We start from the raw sequence: 14,965 nt of genomic DNA, 5'->3' as shown, positions 1-14,965 counted from the left end.
ACAGATTGATTTTGACCCTTTATTTCCCCTTTCACCTGCTAATTACTTGATCATGTTCTCTTCTAATGCCCTTCCACCTGATGCTGGCCTCCTTTTGTCACTCGCCCATCCCGTGGCTGCCCGCCCCACCTTCTGGCTTAAAACCCTCTCCTTGCTGCCTTCTTCCTCCTGCTGCCCATCGTAAGAACCACCGATAATATCCAAAATATTTAAGGCAGCTAGTCTCTAATGCCTCCTTGTTGGTGGGGTGGGGGAGAGGGAGTGAAATCAGGGGTTTCCCTTTTAATTTGTTCTTTGTTGCTGCTGGCATGACCTTTAGTCAGGTGCCTGGCTGTTGTTTGCTCGCTGATGGGTTTTACAGAGTGGTCCCTTGTAAATCTATACAGAAAGGGTGGGAGAGTAACTGGGGATGCTACACCACTGTTTTGTTTCCTGGGAGCCTATTAAAGGCAGTTTCCAGTTTATCTATCTGTCTCTTTGTCAATTTGCCTCCTGTGTCCGTGCACTTGTGCATTTATTTAGTGGTAATATTAGCTACTGTATCATCCTCTTGGATTGTGACATTGTGTTTCAGAATAAAGCCAGAGATGCAAAGTGCGCTGAACCCATTATGAAAAAATAAAAGGGCTTTCCTTGATGGCATTTAGCTCAATAAACACAGTTTGTCAGAGATGTCTTTATCTCCTTACATTTAAGCGATTAAATGTTGGTAAAAATAGCTTCAGAAATAAAACATGAAGAGAGCTTCTGGCAAAGCCCTGTCCAGTTTAATTCATACATTAAATATTTGCTAGTAGGGTCAAAAGCTGAATGCTTAGATATTTTGCCCTTTGAATGAACCTAGCTAAAATAAAGACAAGGAAATCAGTTCTGCAGAAGCTGTCTCCAGAATACTAGGATCAATTTAAACATCAAAGGATGGAAAGATCATACAGATGGACAGCCATATTATTCTGCACAATTAATACCCAGAGAGGTGTTTCCTGAATTCTGAGTCTTGTGCAGGGAAGATAATATTAAAATTTCAGAGTTTTAATTATGTAAAAGACAGTCCTTGATCCTTAGCTCCTGAAAAACAGAACAGTTGATTTTGCATTAATGAATGTAGAAAACATCCCCCAGCCTGAATCTCTGCATTGATGCAATCTTTTTACGGTCAAATTAGCATTTATATTTCTAAAGGTAATTTTTAGACAACACAATAAATAAATGATATGCCGGTAACCTCCAGATGGATAAAGTGGTGCTCGTGCAGCATTTACAATGCAAATTGGCTCGGCGGGTCCTGGGCAGGGTGGGCAGGGAGGGCCACGCTGTGCTCGGGGTCTAACGCTCTGCTTCACGTCCCGCAGGCTCTGTCTGTCCCTCGGCAGGAACCCTTCTCTTGGCAGGAGTTTGGCTGGGGGCACTGCTGATCCTATTCACACGGCAGGCAGGATCCGTCGTGAGTCCGGGTTCCCTAGGAGCATCTGTCCCTCGAGCCTCTAGGTTCAGAGTGTGCTATCACCACATGGTGTAGAGGTGACTTCTGGGAAGGTTTCTCCACGTTGGATCTTTCACGTTTTGGGGTCGAGCTCTTTGATATTGAGGTGTTGAGGAGAAGGGAGAGAGCAACAGGCAGTTGCTGTCACCAGCGGGAGCTGAGGTTTGCCCGATGTCTGCTCTAAGTCTGGGCAGCTCTGCTAGGCTCCGAGTCACACTTGTGCTTCAGGTTTCAGGGGCAGCTGTATCCTGGTAATAATCCCCCTGTGTGCCTTATTTTAATAAGATTCTGGCCAGGATTTCAGGTTCGAGGTGAATGATTTTTGTAGTTCAGAAGTATCACTTTCATGCTGAGGTTTTTTGATAGCTACTAAAACTTCACTTTTAACTGGAATTTTCTTTAGGCACCTAAATAAATGTTCTTATTTTTGTTATGTGATTTCAAGAGCTTCTGTGCTCTCAAAGACCGTACCACTACCTTTTAAGTTACCTAGCTTAGATGTCAGTCCTTTGAAAATCTTAGCCATGATTATTTTCTCATTGTATGTTACCAAAATTCAGTTTATTTTTTTAATAGAGGACTAGATTACATCATAGAGATTACACCATACCATTTAGTTTTGGAGTGTAAATGCTGTTAAGAATAGATTAAAATAAATAAAATTAGGCCCAAGGTCCTGACCTTTGTCCACTGAAAGGAAAAGCAAATTTTGTCATTTACATCCATCAACTCTATCAGAGCAATTCTGCATGGTGATGAAAGTACACAGTATTTGCTTAGTTTGGCTCATGTGGTAGTCAATGGAGTGACTCGACTTCAGAAGCAGAGCGTTGCCTTGCTGTACGTAATTAACATTACAGTGCGGTCGGTTCTGCATATGAAAATCCAGGCTATTGTAAATTGTGGTTTCCTTGCCAACCATATCTCAGCTCTCACACTTCTGTAGTTGTCTCTATGATGCTTTGTGCATACCACTCACCTAATACTGGAGCTGGGGGGATCTGCAAAATCTAGCTGTTTTTCTTTCTGTTTGAAGTATTTTAATATAAAAACAAAAATAAAATTTAAGATGGTTCACTTCCCAAATAATTCTCTTCCAGAAACATTCTACTGAACAGACTTGACATTGGGAATGTTTCAAAAACTCATTTATTTTTTTTTTGGCAAATGCATGTAGCTAATAAATTTGCATTCATAAATGTAAGCATTTATATCTGAATTGTGATTAAAGCATTAGATTTGACTCTTCTGCCAAACTGTAGGTCATATAGCATGAATTTTGTGTTTTGAATATTTCATACTTAGAGCAGACTGCTTGCCAGCAAATTATAGACCAAGACTTATTCCCAGAAATTACTTTCTGGTGAAGTTCAAATAATGAATATATGTTTGTGTCTGGAGAGAGGGAGGAAGTTAATTTCACTGGTAGTGTTGTTCGCAGCACATTATTTGGGCAAGTAGCCACAGCAAAAACTTTCGTGAATTTCTTCTTTCTCTCTTTGATTTGTCCCCAGAACACACTGAACTGGCTGGGTCTTCAGTTAAGGTGCAATTGCACCTTAAAGCTTGAGGCAAGAGAGCAGGATCTGGCACCACCCCATGGTGGAAGCTGCTTTGTTTTATTCCTAAATCTCTGTACTGCTAATACACACAAGGTAATAGTGCCAGAACAACAGCAGCTGTAATTTGGTGGCCTTGTCATGTTCAGTGGACAGTGCTGTGGGGTCCTGCTCAGTGACCTGCCCTCACGATCTCCTTACGTAGCATTTACAGCCAGGCTACCTGTGGAACATGGAGTGTGATTTGATGCACTGCCCTTCATGGCAATAACGCGATGTTGTTCTGTTTACCTTGCAAATTAGAGATCCTCGCCGTTCTTCTGATTCCCTCACAATGCAGACTTGATAAGAAGAGGCTTCAGGCAAGCTGTGGAAGCCGATCAGTTCCTGGACTGCAGTGCAATCCTTAGTCAGGTGGGTGTAAAGGAGAGGACAGTGCGTTGTGCTGGGAGGACAGGCTTGGGTGCCAAAGCAAACTCTTAGGCTTGCACCTTAGGCTGGTCCTGCTGCCAGAGGTGATGCGTTGTCAAACTACAGCCTCGTTTCCTTACCTAGGGTGTGTATAAAGAGGGATTGGCATCAGGAACAGGCCATTAAGCAATTGAAACTCTAATAGAAAAACATAACCTTATCACAGATTTTTTTTAAAAAACCCTTGGAAAATAGCTCAAATATAAGGTTAATTGGAGCCAGAAATGTCAAACTAATGTAGCAATTTACCCTGGGAGACTGCCCTGGCCTTTGAGTATAGCAATAGTACAGACTACTGAGTAGGATAGTGGAGAAATATAATAGGATTTTATGTAGTCCCCTGTCATATTAAACGTTCTTTGCAATTAATTTCTTGTTGCAATGTTATTTTCACTGACCTATTTTTTTTGACCTCCTACAATCTTTAAGCTACCAAAGTAGGGCGTACGGGAATTCACATTTCTTAAAAAAAAATAAAATCTTAACTTATAACACTATCAATATACATGTTGCAGTGTAGACTGATATTAACTCAGAGTGATAAAAAATGCCATTGGCTCATTCTAGAATAGCCTTTAGTCTGTGAGCTGTACTGATCCATTCAGGAAAAATGCTTCTTTTTGAACAGCTCGTTCAGAAACAAGTGGGAGTTCTCTTGGACTGAGAGTTTGAGGATGTCTGCCCTGTGAATGAAATATGATAGATGGTCTTCTTTTGCGCCTTCTGGTTCCTGGCTCTTTTTCTTCTTCTGTTATCTGGACTTCAGACTAAGCTAGCTTCGTATCGTAACCTAGCCTGGTTAGTCCAAAGCTACTGGACTGGAAATTAACAAAAATAAATTCCCTAAGTTTTGGAGTAGCCAGGGAATCCTGGTAAATTCTGACTCTTCCGACTCTCACTCAATCCCTTCCACCTTAGCTGGATCAAACATCCATTTTCATTTTTAAGCAAACATTACTGAAGTGCTTTGCTCTCTGTATTTTTATACAACTTCCACAGTTTACTGCAGAAGCAGCTGTATTTCTCCAGAGGCCTTACGTTTCCCGAAGGCATCTCTTTGTCTGAAGGTACGCATGGGTGGGATAGTTAAATCCTAAAATAGCTCACTCCGGGGCAGAGTGAAACTTCCATCACAGAGGCAGATAGATGTCTGCTAGAAACAATGCAGGTGGTTTGGGAGGAAAGGGAAGCTACATGATCTCTGGAAGTCCCTTTCACTGCTGTGTTTCTACCATTCTAAATGATGTAAAGTGCTACCCTAGGATAGTACACCTGGTGCCCACCTTTGCAGTCAAGGAGACAGCTCAAAAGAGAGAGCAGTAGAGGCAGCAAAACTTTCCAATCTTGAATAAGAACTCTTAACGTAAGCCCAAGTGTTTTCCAAGCAAGTGTCCTTAATATTTTCCCCTGTGGTGGTAAGGATATATCTATATTTTTTAAGTAGAACTGGAACCAAATATCATTGAATCAAAGAAGCCTGCATTAATCAAAGCACATCAAAGAGGTTCCTCATCGGTTGCCTGGAGCAACAGAATCTACAGTGTATCATCTTTTTTATGCTAAGCTGGAGGAATTCAGAGGAAATAAATTTGTCTCTTTGCTCTCAAATGAACACAGAAATAGTATTTTCAAGGCTTCTTTAATAGTTCAGTGGATTGGTCTGTTTAGCCATCATAATTTCTGAGTCCCAGACCTACAGTTCTTGGGAATGTTTTTCAAATGAAAATCAATCAGACCAAAGTTTAAAACTAAATACGTGGTGGATGTGCCCCTCTTGACAAAGTTACATAGGTGCTTCCCACTCTTACCTTGTCTCTTTCTTTACTCTCTTCCTAGGATATTAAAATGGTACCCCTGTGACTCCTCGTTGCCTCACTACAGATGCATAATATTCTTGGCTAACAAAAGGAGGAAACAAGTCAGCTAAACAAAGGTGAGTCCCTGGTCAAGTAAAAAAACCCTGCCATCAGATCAATATTTTCTAATGTTCCCCAATACAGAAGTTAGGGGTGCTTATAGTTACTGCCTGTTTCTAGCAGATCAGTTTCTTACCTAAAACTTGCGGACACTCAGTGCAACCAAGTGGTTACTCAGGCACAGAAAGGCCTGAAGTTTGAATCTCAACTGGATTCATTCTTACACTTGCTTGAGCAGTTCGCTCACCAGCAAAACCTCTTTGTCCAGGCTGGGGGGTTTCAGGGTAGCATTGACAGATACCCAGACATTTCATGTTGATTGCATCTGCCAGAAATAAAATCCAGCACCACATGAGCGTAGCGATCAACCTGCAGTAACGCTGAGGTTGGAGCTATGTTTTTATGGTTTTCTAGGTCACACGTTCTACACCTCCTTCCTAATGAGTCCCAGAGCATTTGGCAGAATGTGTACCCATGGGCTGAGTCCCCTTCCCCAGCTCAGGGATGGAACGTGTTGGCAATTCAGCACGAGCAACACTTCACTCCGGTTGTTAAAACAGGAAGTGAAGAACAGGAGTTCTTCAATTGAAACTGCAGGGGGAATTTTAGTGCGGTAGAATTTAATTATCCCAACTGGAATATGGCCAGGATCTTGGAGTTTATAATACCCTCTGCTCTTGCAAAAAACGCCATAGGATCTTTAATGATCACTAGTGGTCAGTGGGCTTCACATCACATCTCAAAGATGGATATTAATCAGAAGTGGAGGTATTTCAGTTCAGATATAACACAAATATATTTGTATGGCCACTGGCTGCAGCCTTCAGGTTCAGGAGGGAATTAAACAGCCAGGGAGGAGACATTAGTCTTAATGAAAATGGTCCCATTTAAATCAATTGACATGCAGTGGGTGAAGAACAGCTGAGACATACACTGAAGTACCCATAAGGTAATATTTTGGTACACCAAATCACCAGCCATCTTCGCTGACCGTCAGTATCATATAGTTCTGAAGATGGGATGGAAAAGGTTAACAGCATCCTTTGTACAATAAGGTCAACTCCTGTGGAAATCTGTTTTATGAATTTACCCTGATTTCTGTAATAGTGGAAGCTATGTGCAAATGAGTTGGGAAATGGGTGTAAGTGGCAATATTACATTGTGTTAATTAGCCTGGCATTGACGAACTGTACAAAGCCTGGGAACTTCCACAGCAGGAAAGAGAGCACATCACAGAGAATCCCTTTCGTCACAACTGACTTGTGCCATGGGACTTCAATTAAAAACCAGACCAGGCCACTTTTAATCGCTTTAATGAGAAATTAGTTTTGAAAAAAAAAATCTTTGTTAAACTGTCTGTCTACTTTTCTACAGTGCACTTCATCATGATGGTAGATGAGGTGCTAATTATCTGTCTTGGCTGCTTTTCTGAGCGCAAGGTTTGTTATTCCATACTGCACCTGTCACCATAGGCTCTGATGTTTGGGATCAGTGGGCATTACTGTACTACCAGCTGTAATAAAGAGTAGAGGGCCAATGATCCTGTATGTCTATTGTTAAAACGAAGAAAGACTTGCACAGTTCTCCCCATTGGTACATCCCAGTGCGTTGGTACTTAGACCATAACGGTATTATCTCAGGGAATATAGGTCTGCTACAGGATATTGCCACTTTAACCACCTGAACTGCCTTTTAGTTCCAGTTTCAACTCAGTGTCAAAAATATTACCCCTGTTTAAGATTAATTTGTGACAAAATGTCATATTAATACAGCTATATTTCCCAGGGGATAAATATGGCCTTTTGAAGAGCAGCCATGGCAGAGTGCTATATAGGACTATGGAGAATTATCAACAGGCTTTTGCTTTAGCAAATGTCATGCTACCAGAAGAATGGTGCAGTTTGCAGGTAAGTATAGTGTACGGACTGTTTTATTATAAGAGTGAGGTTATGATATTTTCTTCCTATTAATCCATATCTCATCCCTAATTATATTAGCGCCTCTCAGTGACACCTGATTAAGAATCTGAGGAGGAAACTGTCAGTTGCCTATAAATCCATCAGCATTGTATCATGTTTATTTTTGGCATTTTAGCTATTTTGGAAGGCTGATGTTTACCTGGAGGTTTGCACATCATTGGTAGAATTCCTTTTGGTTTACACCAACGGGTGTGCACAGTTGAGCCCTATGTGATGCTGAGGAGTTTGCTTTTAAGCAGCTAAATCCAGCACTAGTAGTAAGCAACTATAATTCCAGTGAAACCAATAACAGCTGCACCTGCATGTGCTAAGGCTGACTTTGGAACAGTACATCAGGTATTCTCTTTGTACCGAAGTAGAATAAACTTTGTATTTCATTGCACCTTCGGTACCTGTAGTATGCCTTGGATATGTCTGAGCTATTGAAAACAAACTTCTTAACAGCCCTCAGATGTAAAGAAAGGGAAGATGAAAAAAAGTCCTAAAACTAATCTCTTGCCTCACAGCATTCCACCAAGATGACTCAGAAAATGACAAGGGAACCAAGCTGCAAATTAGGCTCTAGTGTTTGTTGAAGACATTTGCCACTGGTAAAAATGAGTTATTGAAACAGTAAAGCTGAGGACTTCAGAGAAACTTTGATTGACAACAATAATTACAGCTATTCTTGTTCCTGTAAGAAATGCAGCACAGGCTAGGCGTAATAAATGTATGAAAATGATATTCTAAATCTGAGCAGAAGAAGATATAGGTCCAAACTGTTTGTGTCTTCTGTACAAATGTCTGTGCATTTTTATGTGTTAAAAGTAGCAGGAGCTACCAGGCAGGTGTGTAAATGTGCTTTGCATGACTAGCCAGCTAATTACTGAATGTTTTCTAAACAAGCCTCTGTGAATTCAGGCTGTCTTGCCTTGGTGGTGTTCAGTCCAGTGAAAGATTTTGGGTTTGTCACCCAAGCCACGCTGTGTAGCAGCAAGGTCAGGCTGGGGGCTTGGCAGGGCGGATGCAGTTCATGGGCTTCTGCCTTCCTTCTGCGTCCTGTCTCTGGAAGAGACACCTAATGATTGTTTGAGCCTCATACAGGCACTTCCAGAGTGGTCAAATGATTTCTTTTATACCTGAGGATAACGCAGTGCTTGGAGCTTGAGCTTTGTCCTAGGCAAAGAGGGGAGAGAGCTGAAGAGCGCTGTCTTCTGTATCTGCATGCAGCCTGTGGCCTCAGGCGGGGAAGTGCTGCAGCGACCTAGAGCTAGGAGCTCTTCTTTGTGGCTACCTGGGCCTGCCAACATCTGACATGTGCGTGTTTCTGAACATTAGACTATTCTAGACTGTATAGGGATAGGTGCAAAAGGGCCAGGAGTACTTCAGGCTCTGATGCTCTTAGGTGTCTGTTGTTGTCTAATGCTATGGAAGTCTAGCATATGAGAATATAAAACAAGTGTTTTGTAGCCACTACCTTTTGTTTTTATCTCTCTAACTTGATGACTGCCTACTATTTCCTTCTCCTGCTGTTGCAGTTGTTTGTTACCAGAAGACCCCGTATCCCTCCCAACTCTCTCACACAGTGAAAGCAGGCTTGCAGCTGCACTTTGCTAGCAAGCAGCTCCAATTGCTCCACCAGATGTTTCTTCTTCGAGGAGATCGCTTTCCCACTTCCCACTCCTGGTCTGAGATCTGGATTCATTTTATGACACCAGGCAAAGTGTGGAAGAAGGCAGCACTGTACTAACCCTTCTTTCAAGGCTGCAGCAGTGCAAAGAAAGGGACTAGAGCACTGGTTGGTTTTATTGAACCCATTAGAACAGGTTGCCAGGAATTATTTAGTAGGGTTCACATTTACAGGAAAAGGAGAAATATGAAGTTAGTCAATCCACAAGTGCAGAGAAAGAGTTAAATTAGTGGGGGAAAAGAAAAAAAAAAAAAGAAAAAAATCCTTAATGCTGAAGAAAGATTATGCTGGCTTACTTATCAGGTTCATGCTGAGCCCAGTCGTAATTGGAATGTACCCTTTGTAAAGTTTATTGGGTCCTGGGGCAGCTTGTTACTGAACCGGTCAATTAATCTATTTTTTTTTTAATGAGTTAGGGGATTTCCTTTTGTGGAAAATCACCAGGAAACCTGACCAAATGCCCACAGCTTGGGGAAAGCGTGGCCTTAACATATAGAAAACCCTTCCTCCACAATTAGGAGAGGAAATAGACACCTCCCCTTATGGGCAGCACATTTGACCAATCCAGGGACAAAATAGATGTGATTTCACCATTGACTTACAGGTTGTCGAGGGAGGATCACCATGAAACAAGATTACTTGAATGCAGCTTGGTGTTGAAGGAAATAAAACTGTTGAGTCTCCCTGCTGAGAGACAAATGATTTCCATTTAAAAACCTGTTTGTTCCATGCTGTAACTCCCAATGTAGCAATAATTAATGATATCAGAAGGTTACGAAAGACATTCTGTTGTGCTTGCTCTGTTCTAGGCATGAAATTGGATTAACATGAAGATAAACTTAGACTTTAAATCTGTTGAGGAAATCAGTAATTATGTCAAAATTCACAAATATTAATCTTTTTAAGTGTGTCAGGATGCTGTTCATCTATCACCAAAACATCCTGCCTTGTCAGAATTCTGTTGAAAGGTTAATTTCTTAAAATACTTGGATTTTCAATAACAGAATATTGTGAAGATGCAGCTTATCAAATAAAGAAAAACAACCTCACCTCCGGAAACATGGTTATTTCTGTTTCGGTGGCATCCAGCCAGTACCCTCTCATGAGGAAGAATCAATTTGCAAGGTATTGAGTAAACCCTGGGGCTCTGCCTTGGAGAGGTGACCACCCATGAAAACAACTGACATGAAAAGACTGCAAGGTATGATAGTGAATACTTATTAAAAGCGTACCTTTGCTGCAAATGAGCACATGGAAACACTGTTGGCTTTCGGGGCAAGCAACGGGGGCGATTATAAAGTGTCTGAAATTAAGTTTGGTAGAAGTTCACTGGGTGATTGGAAGGGGAAGAGAATCCATGTTTTATCTTAAACATTTAATGAGTCCAATGCTGGCTCTGGTTCTACTGTAGCAAGTTTTAATCTAGCTGTTTTAGTAATTACAGAGGTGAAACAGTTGTGTGAATGTGTGCTTTGGTACAGCCTGCAATGAAGCCTGCTCAGTTGATGCTTTGTTGCTACTGATTCTCATGAGATGGAAACTCAGCTGGGTATGTCTATGTAAGTTGCAGTCATACCTTCCCATTGCAATTTAGCTATACCCTAAGGGAACGTGTTAGCTTTGAGTGCCCATTTAATTAAGTAGCCTGGTAGTACGATTGTAGTAGAAGTAGAAAAAATAACCGTCAGTGATGGGTTCCATTCTCAGTGGAAATGGAGTTAGTGAGCACCTTGTATAAATCTATTCAGAGTGGTCCTCAATACCTCCTACCATGAAACTTGCATCTAAAACACTTCGAGATTTAGAGATACGTGGTCCAAGAATTACAGTAATTTCATTCTTGCTTAATTCATTTGAAAATGCAGGCTGGACATACCTTAGAGAAAATGGGTTTTTCAGATCGGGAAGATGGTTAGGAAGCTGAGAAATTGGCTCCTATAGACATGTGTTGTTGGGGCATCACAGAGATGGCATCATCCAAAAGATTGACAAGTCTTTCATCAAAATGTAGTTTGTTTTTGTGCACAATGCTGGCAAAAAGAGAGGGTGTGTGTAGCAGCAAGTGTGCATCACATGAGAAAGGCGTTTTCCAGTTGCTGAATGTCAGGCAGACCTAAGGGGAAGGCTAACAGAAAACTTCAGTATTTTCCTGAGCAGGTCTCAAAGCAGATGTGATAACAGTATTCCAAAAATCTGGATTTTTTTTGACGTTAGGTAGAAAAAACGACATAAGGAAATATGTTTACAAATATTGACAATTTTTAATGTGTTTCATAAATTAAGGGCTTTTAATGTATATGCTGCCTTTTAAGAAAAGTCAACGGTGAAAAAGAGTATGTAACCTCCATAGGTGTCTCTTATTGGCTGGAAATGGTTTCTTAGCGCTTCCAAATTTCATACTCTGCTTTACTGCACATAAAGTTAACTCCATCTAGGAGTTACAGAGGGGTACATCTAATTGCTCTAGTCTTTTTTAAAAAAAAAAAGACCTTTCACTTTTTGGAAAATGGTCGTCAAATCATGTGCTTCCCTTTTCTAGATGAGCTGTCATCTTATTAAATTGGAAGGAGAAGGGCGTGAAGGCAGAGAGTGGCCGTGGATGTATTTTCAAGACGACTATGGAGACAAGCAGCTCCCATTCAGCAGGATGGTCTTTGTGTCTGGCTGACCTATGGACACAATGTGTCTCTTGCATTTCCCGACCCGAGGTGTTAAACCAGCGCAGCTCGGTGCTATGGCATGTGGTCTTACTGGTAAGTTGGGGATTCTGCACTGTGCCCTCTGTAGACATGTCCTAAGTGTCTCGGCTAAGATTATATGGGTAGTGTGTGATTGGAAGGAAAATTAAACACAGGCTTAACCTTTGGTGATAACCACAAAACATTCCTTGCTGTTGTTGACTTTAGTGAGAGCTACAAAGTGTTTGTGTGGGGGGATAATTAAGTCCCTAATGTTTATGAAATATCCAATCCGTTTTATATAAAAAGGTTTCTATGATGACCAAGTCAGACATAAAGAGGTTGTCTCATTATTTTTCATTTTATTATTATCTACTTCTCTTTACCAATTTCTTTTTATTTTTTTCCTATGCCTCTCTTTTCTTTATCATAGGCTGCTTGCATGGGCTTAGCCATAAAATCATCTCTCTGTGAAAGAAACATCTTTCTATTTATTGTGTCTATTTTTTATGATGACTTTTACTTTGAATTTATTTAACAATACTCTACTTCTTTCCTTTCACTACATTGTAACTGCTCCTTCCTGTGTCATTTGGAACTGGCCAAAGTTGGCAGATCTCAAATTTCTTTTTCCTCTTTGAAATGTGCAGATTCTTTCTCCTTCAGTGATAATGGGCATTGTGTTTCCTTAGAAATATTTTTGGGGGCCTATTATTTCTCAGCCACTTCAGTTGGCAAACTGAAGGCTTGGAAACAAATTAGCTTGGATGGCAGCCCAAGCTGTCAAAATGAGCCTTCCATTCATTACTGAATCATCCACCTCCTGCATTTAGATCTTCAGTCCCACTTTTCCAGTAAGCTTCTCAGTTGAGTTCTTGGAATTCTTTTTTTCTGTCACTTTTGAACTCAGTACTCCAGTCTACTTCACTTACGACCACACAGCAAAGCTACTTCCCCATTATCTGGAAGTAATGAACTAATAATGCCAGTATAGAGGGCACAGCTGGGCATCATTTTTGGTAGAAGACATTAAAATTGTATTTTCCTCACATATTATTTCTCTATGAGTTCCCTGAGTCTGAGGCCTTGATCACTTTGTCAGGCAAGAAATTCCAGGTAGGAAAACTGATTCCTACATGGTTATCGTTAAAATCCTATTATTAGTCTTGCTCTGAAAAGTTCTGGGGATGAGGTAGGAAGATCTAACATCCTTTACATAGTTATGTCCCGTAAGTATTGTCCCCCGCTTTTCTGTTTTTTTTTTTTTTTGGTGTTTTTCTGCTTTTTTTCTCCTTTTTATCAACAAATGTTTTTTTTTTTTCAGAAGAATAAATCTCTTGGAAATATCGTGTAGCATCTTTTAATGTCTTTTCACTTTGCGTAAGTGGTGACTTTGATTGTTGAGGGGATTTTCAGAACACCATGTTTTGGTTTCAGACATTAAATTTTTTTCCCACCGTTTTAGTCAACTTTTTGATACTATTATTTGAGAGATATTTTCAGGGGAAAGGTCAGGGCTTTCCTGCTTACTTCTTTCTAGAAAAATGTATGCCCCTCTGGTCTGAATACCTAACAGCATCATTTAGGACTTGGACAATGAAAGCCTTGGCCAAAGATCACAAGGACTTGCATACCTGGAGAAATGTGAAGAGAGCGGAGGAGGATTATTAGGCTGTGTAACAGGTAGCCTAAAGAAGGTACCTCTTCCCTTGGCCGCTACAATCTTGTTTTGCTCTTAGGCAACCTATTTCTGTACCCTTTATTCAGGCACTCCTGATAACTCTTTTTATTCTGCTTGAGTAAAAGCAGATCATGAAGAAACAGCTTTTTCAGATACATATAACATGTGTCTTCACCAATGGTATAGGAAGAATTTCTAGCATGTAGAAATTCAAGGGACAGCACCCTTGAACTGAGTTGAAACGATGATTTTTTTCAAGGACATCCATGGGCCTCTTACTACCAATAAGTATAGAGCTGTTCATAGCTGTTCATGCAGCCTCCAACAACCTGTTATTCTGCTTTCTTATTCTACAGTTAGGTAGAAAACAGTGCGTTAACCATCAGATTGGTAAGAGGAAGAAAAGCATGCCATGGCACACGTGTTTTTTTCTTTAATGTATTGTGTAAACTGGAGTAATTTTCTAAGACATTTTCTGTGATGCCCACATAAAGATGGTTGCTCACGAGCTATGTGTTAGCAAGGAAAACTTGATCGCTGTTGCACTTACTGTGATGAAACTTTAAATTTTTTTTATCAACTTCTCTGGAGTTCTGACACAGTTATAATTCTGTTAGAAAAAAAAAAAGGGAAAAATTTATAGGATTTTTCTTCTAAGCAAGGTAAGACTATTTCCCTTTTTGGTACACAAGAATATTCCCTCCCAAATTAAATAAACATTTAGCATAAAATACACTGTGGTGATTATTGCAATTCAGGGACTAATGATTTCCTTTTTCTCTGGCTTTCCTGTTATGCAGTCGGCTGTGTTTCCACACTTACGCTGGTGAATTAACTCCCTGTGGATAATGTAGCTTCACTTGAGGCAGATGTCAAGACTCTTAATCAGAATTTAAGTAGCCTCAATTACATTCACCTTAATTCACTTTGGAAGTGAAGTAAGTTAAATTGAATTAGGGCTACTTTAATTCTGAATACAGAAGTCCACACAGATATTCAATGCATTTTAGCTAATTTCTTCTAAAAATTAATTCAGATTCTCTTTGCAACTGCTCTCTGAAGTACAGATGTAGAGTCTGTGGATGCTGGAGATGAGGAATAGGGGGGAATAGACAATGCCGGGTATGAAAGTAGTAGCTGAGAACTATTGGGTGTAAAGGATTTAATCTTGGCCCACTAAGATGCTTGATCTGAACTTGAGACACAGTGCTTGGCCAGAGTGTGCTGATCAGGAAGTGGAAGAGAATTATTGCCCTGAGGAGTGCAATTCCATAGCAAACAAGAAATGTATTTGGCCCCAGTGCACAAAAATCTGGATCTTTTTGTGCCTCCTTTGAATGAAATCTTTTCAGATAGGAACTGCCTTATGTGGGTTTGCAAAGCAGTCGGCTCTATGAGCTGCAACTGCAATTAAATGGTTGCAAATATACATGTGAAGAGAGACATGCTGAATGAAACAAAGAATGTATGTATTCCATTGTTATGAAGAGTGACCAACAGCAGAGCTTCTGAGGATAGAACTTAGGGCA

At 40.5% G+C, this 14,965-nt stretch overlaps 1 protein-coding gene across 11 annotated transcripts in view; it reads left to right on the top strand.

The window, feature by feature from the left end:
- Positions 1 to 14,965, top strand: part of LOC308200846 (protein FAM169B-like) — a 117,307-nt gene that overhangs the window by 58,441 nt on the left and 43,901 nt on the right. For 6 of the 11 annotated variants that reach the window (XR_013955854.1, XR_013955856.1, XR_013955861.1 and 3 more), the window contains 5 exons: positions 3,346 to 3,456; positions 5,350 to 5,446; positions 7,215 to 7,336; positions 10,082 to 10,278; positions 11,617 to 11,830. The gene's annotated coding sequence lies outside the window, so the exon portion shown is untranslated. Of the gene's footprint in view, positions 1 to 3,345; positions 3,457 to 4,512; positions 4,581 to 5,349; positions 5,447 to 7,201; positions 7,337 to 10,081; positions 10,279 to 11,616; positions 11,831 to 13,295; positions 13,439 to 14,965 lie in introns of all 11 variants that reach the window. The other 5 variants (XR_013955857.1, XR_013955859.1, XR_013955860.1 and 2 more) reach the window with 5 other exon arrangements.

Source organism: Anser brachyrhynchus (genome assembly GCF_964034855.1).
Source record: "Anser brachyrhynchus genome assembly, chromosome: 11".
In the NCBI taxonomy this organism is placed as follows: Eukaryota; Metazoa; Chordata; class Aves; order Anseriformes; family Anatidae; genus Anser; species Anser brachyrhynchus.
Note: the sequence above shows the minus strand (reverse complement) of the source record. Positions and strands in the feature narration are given on the sequence as shown.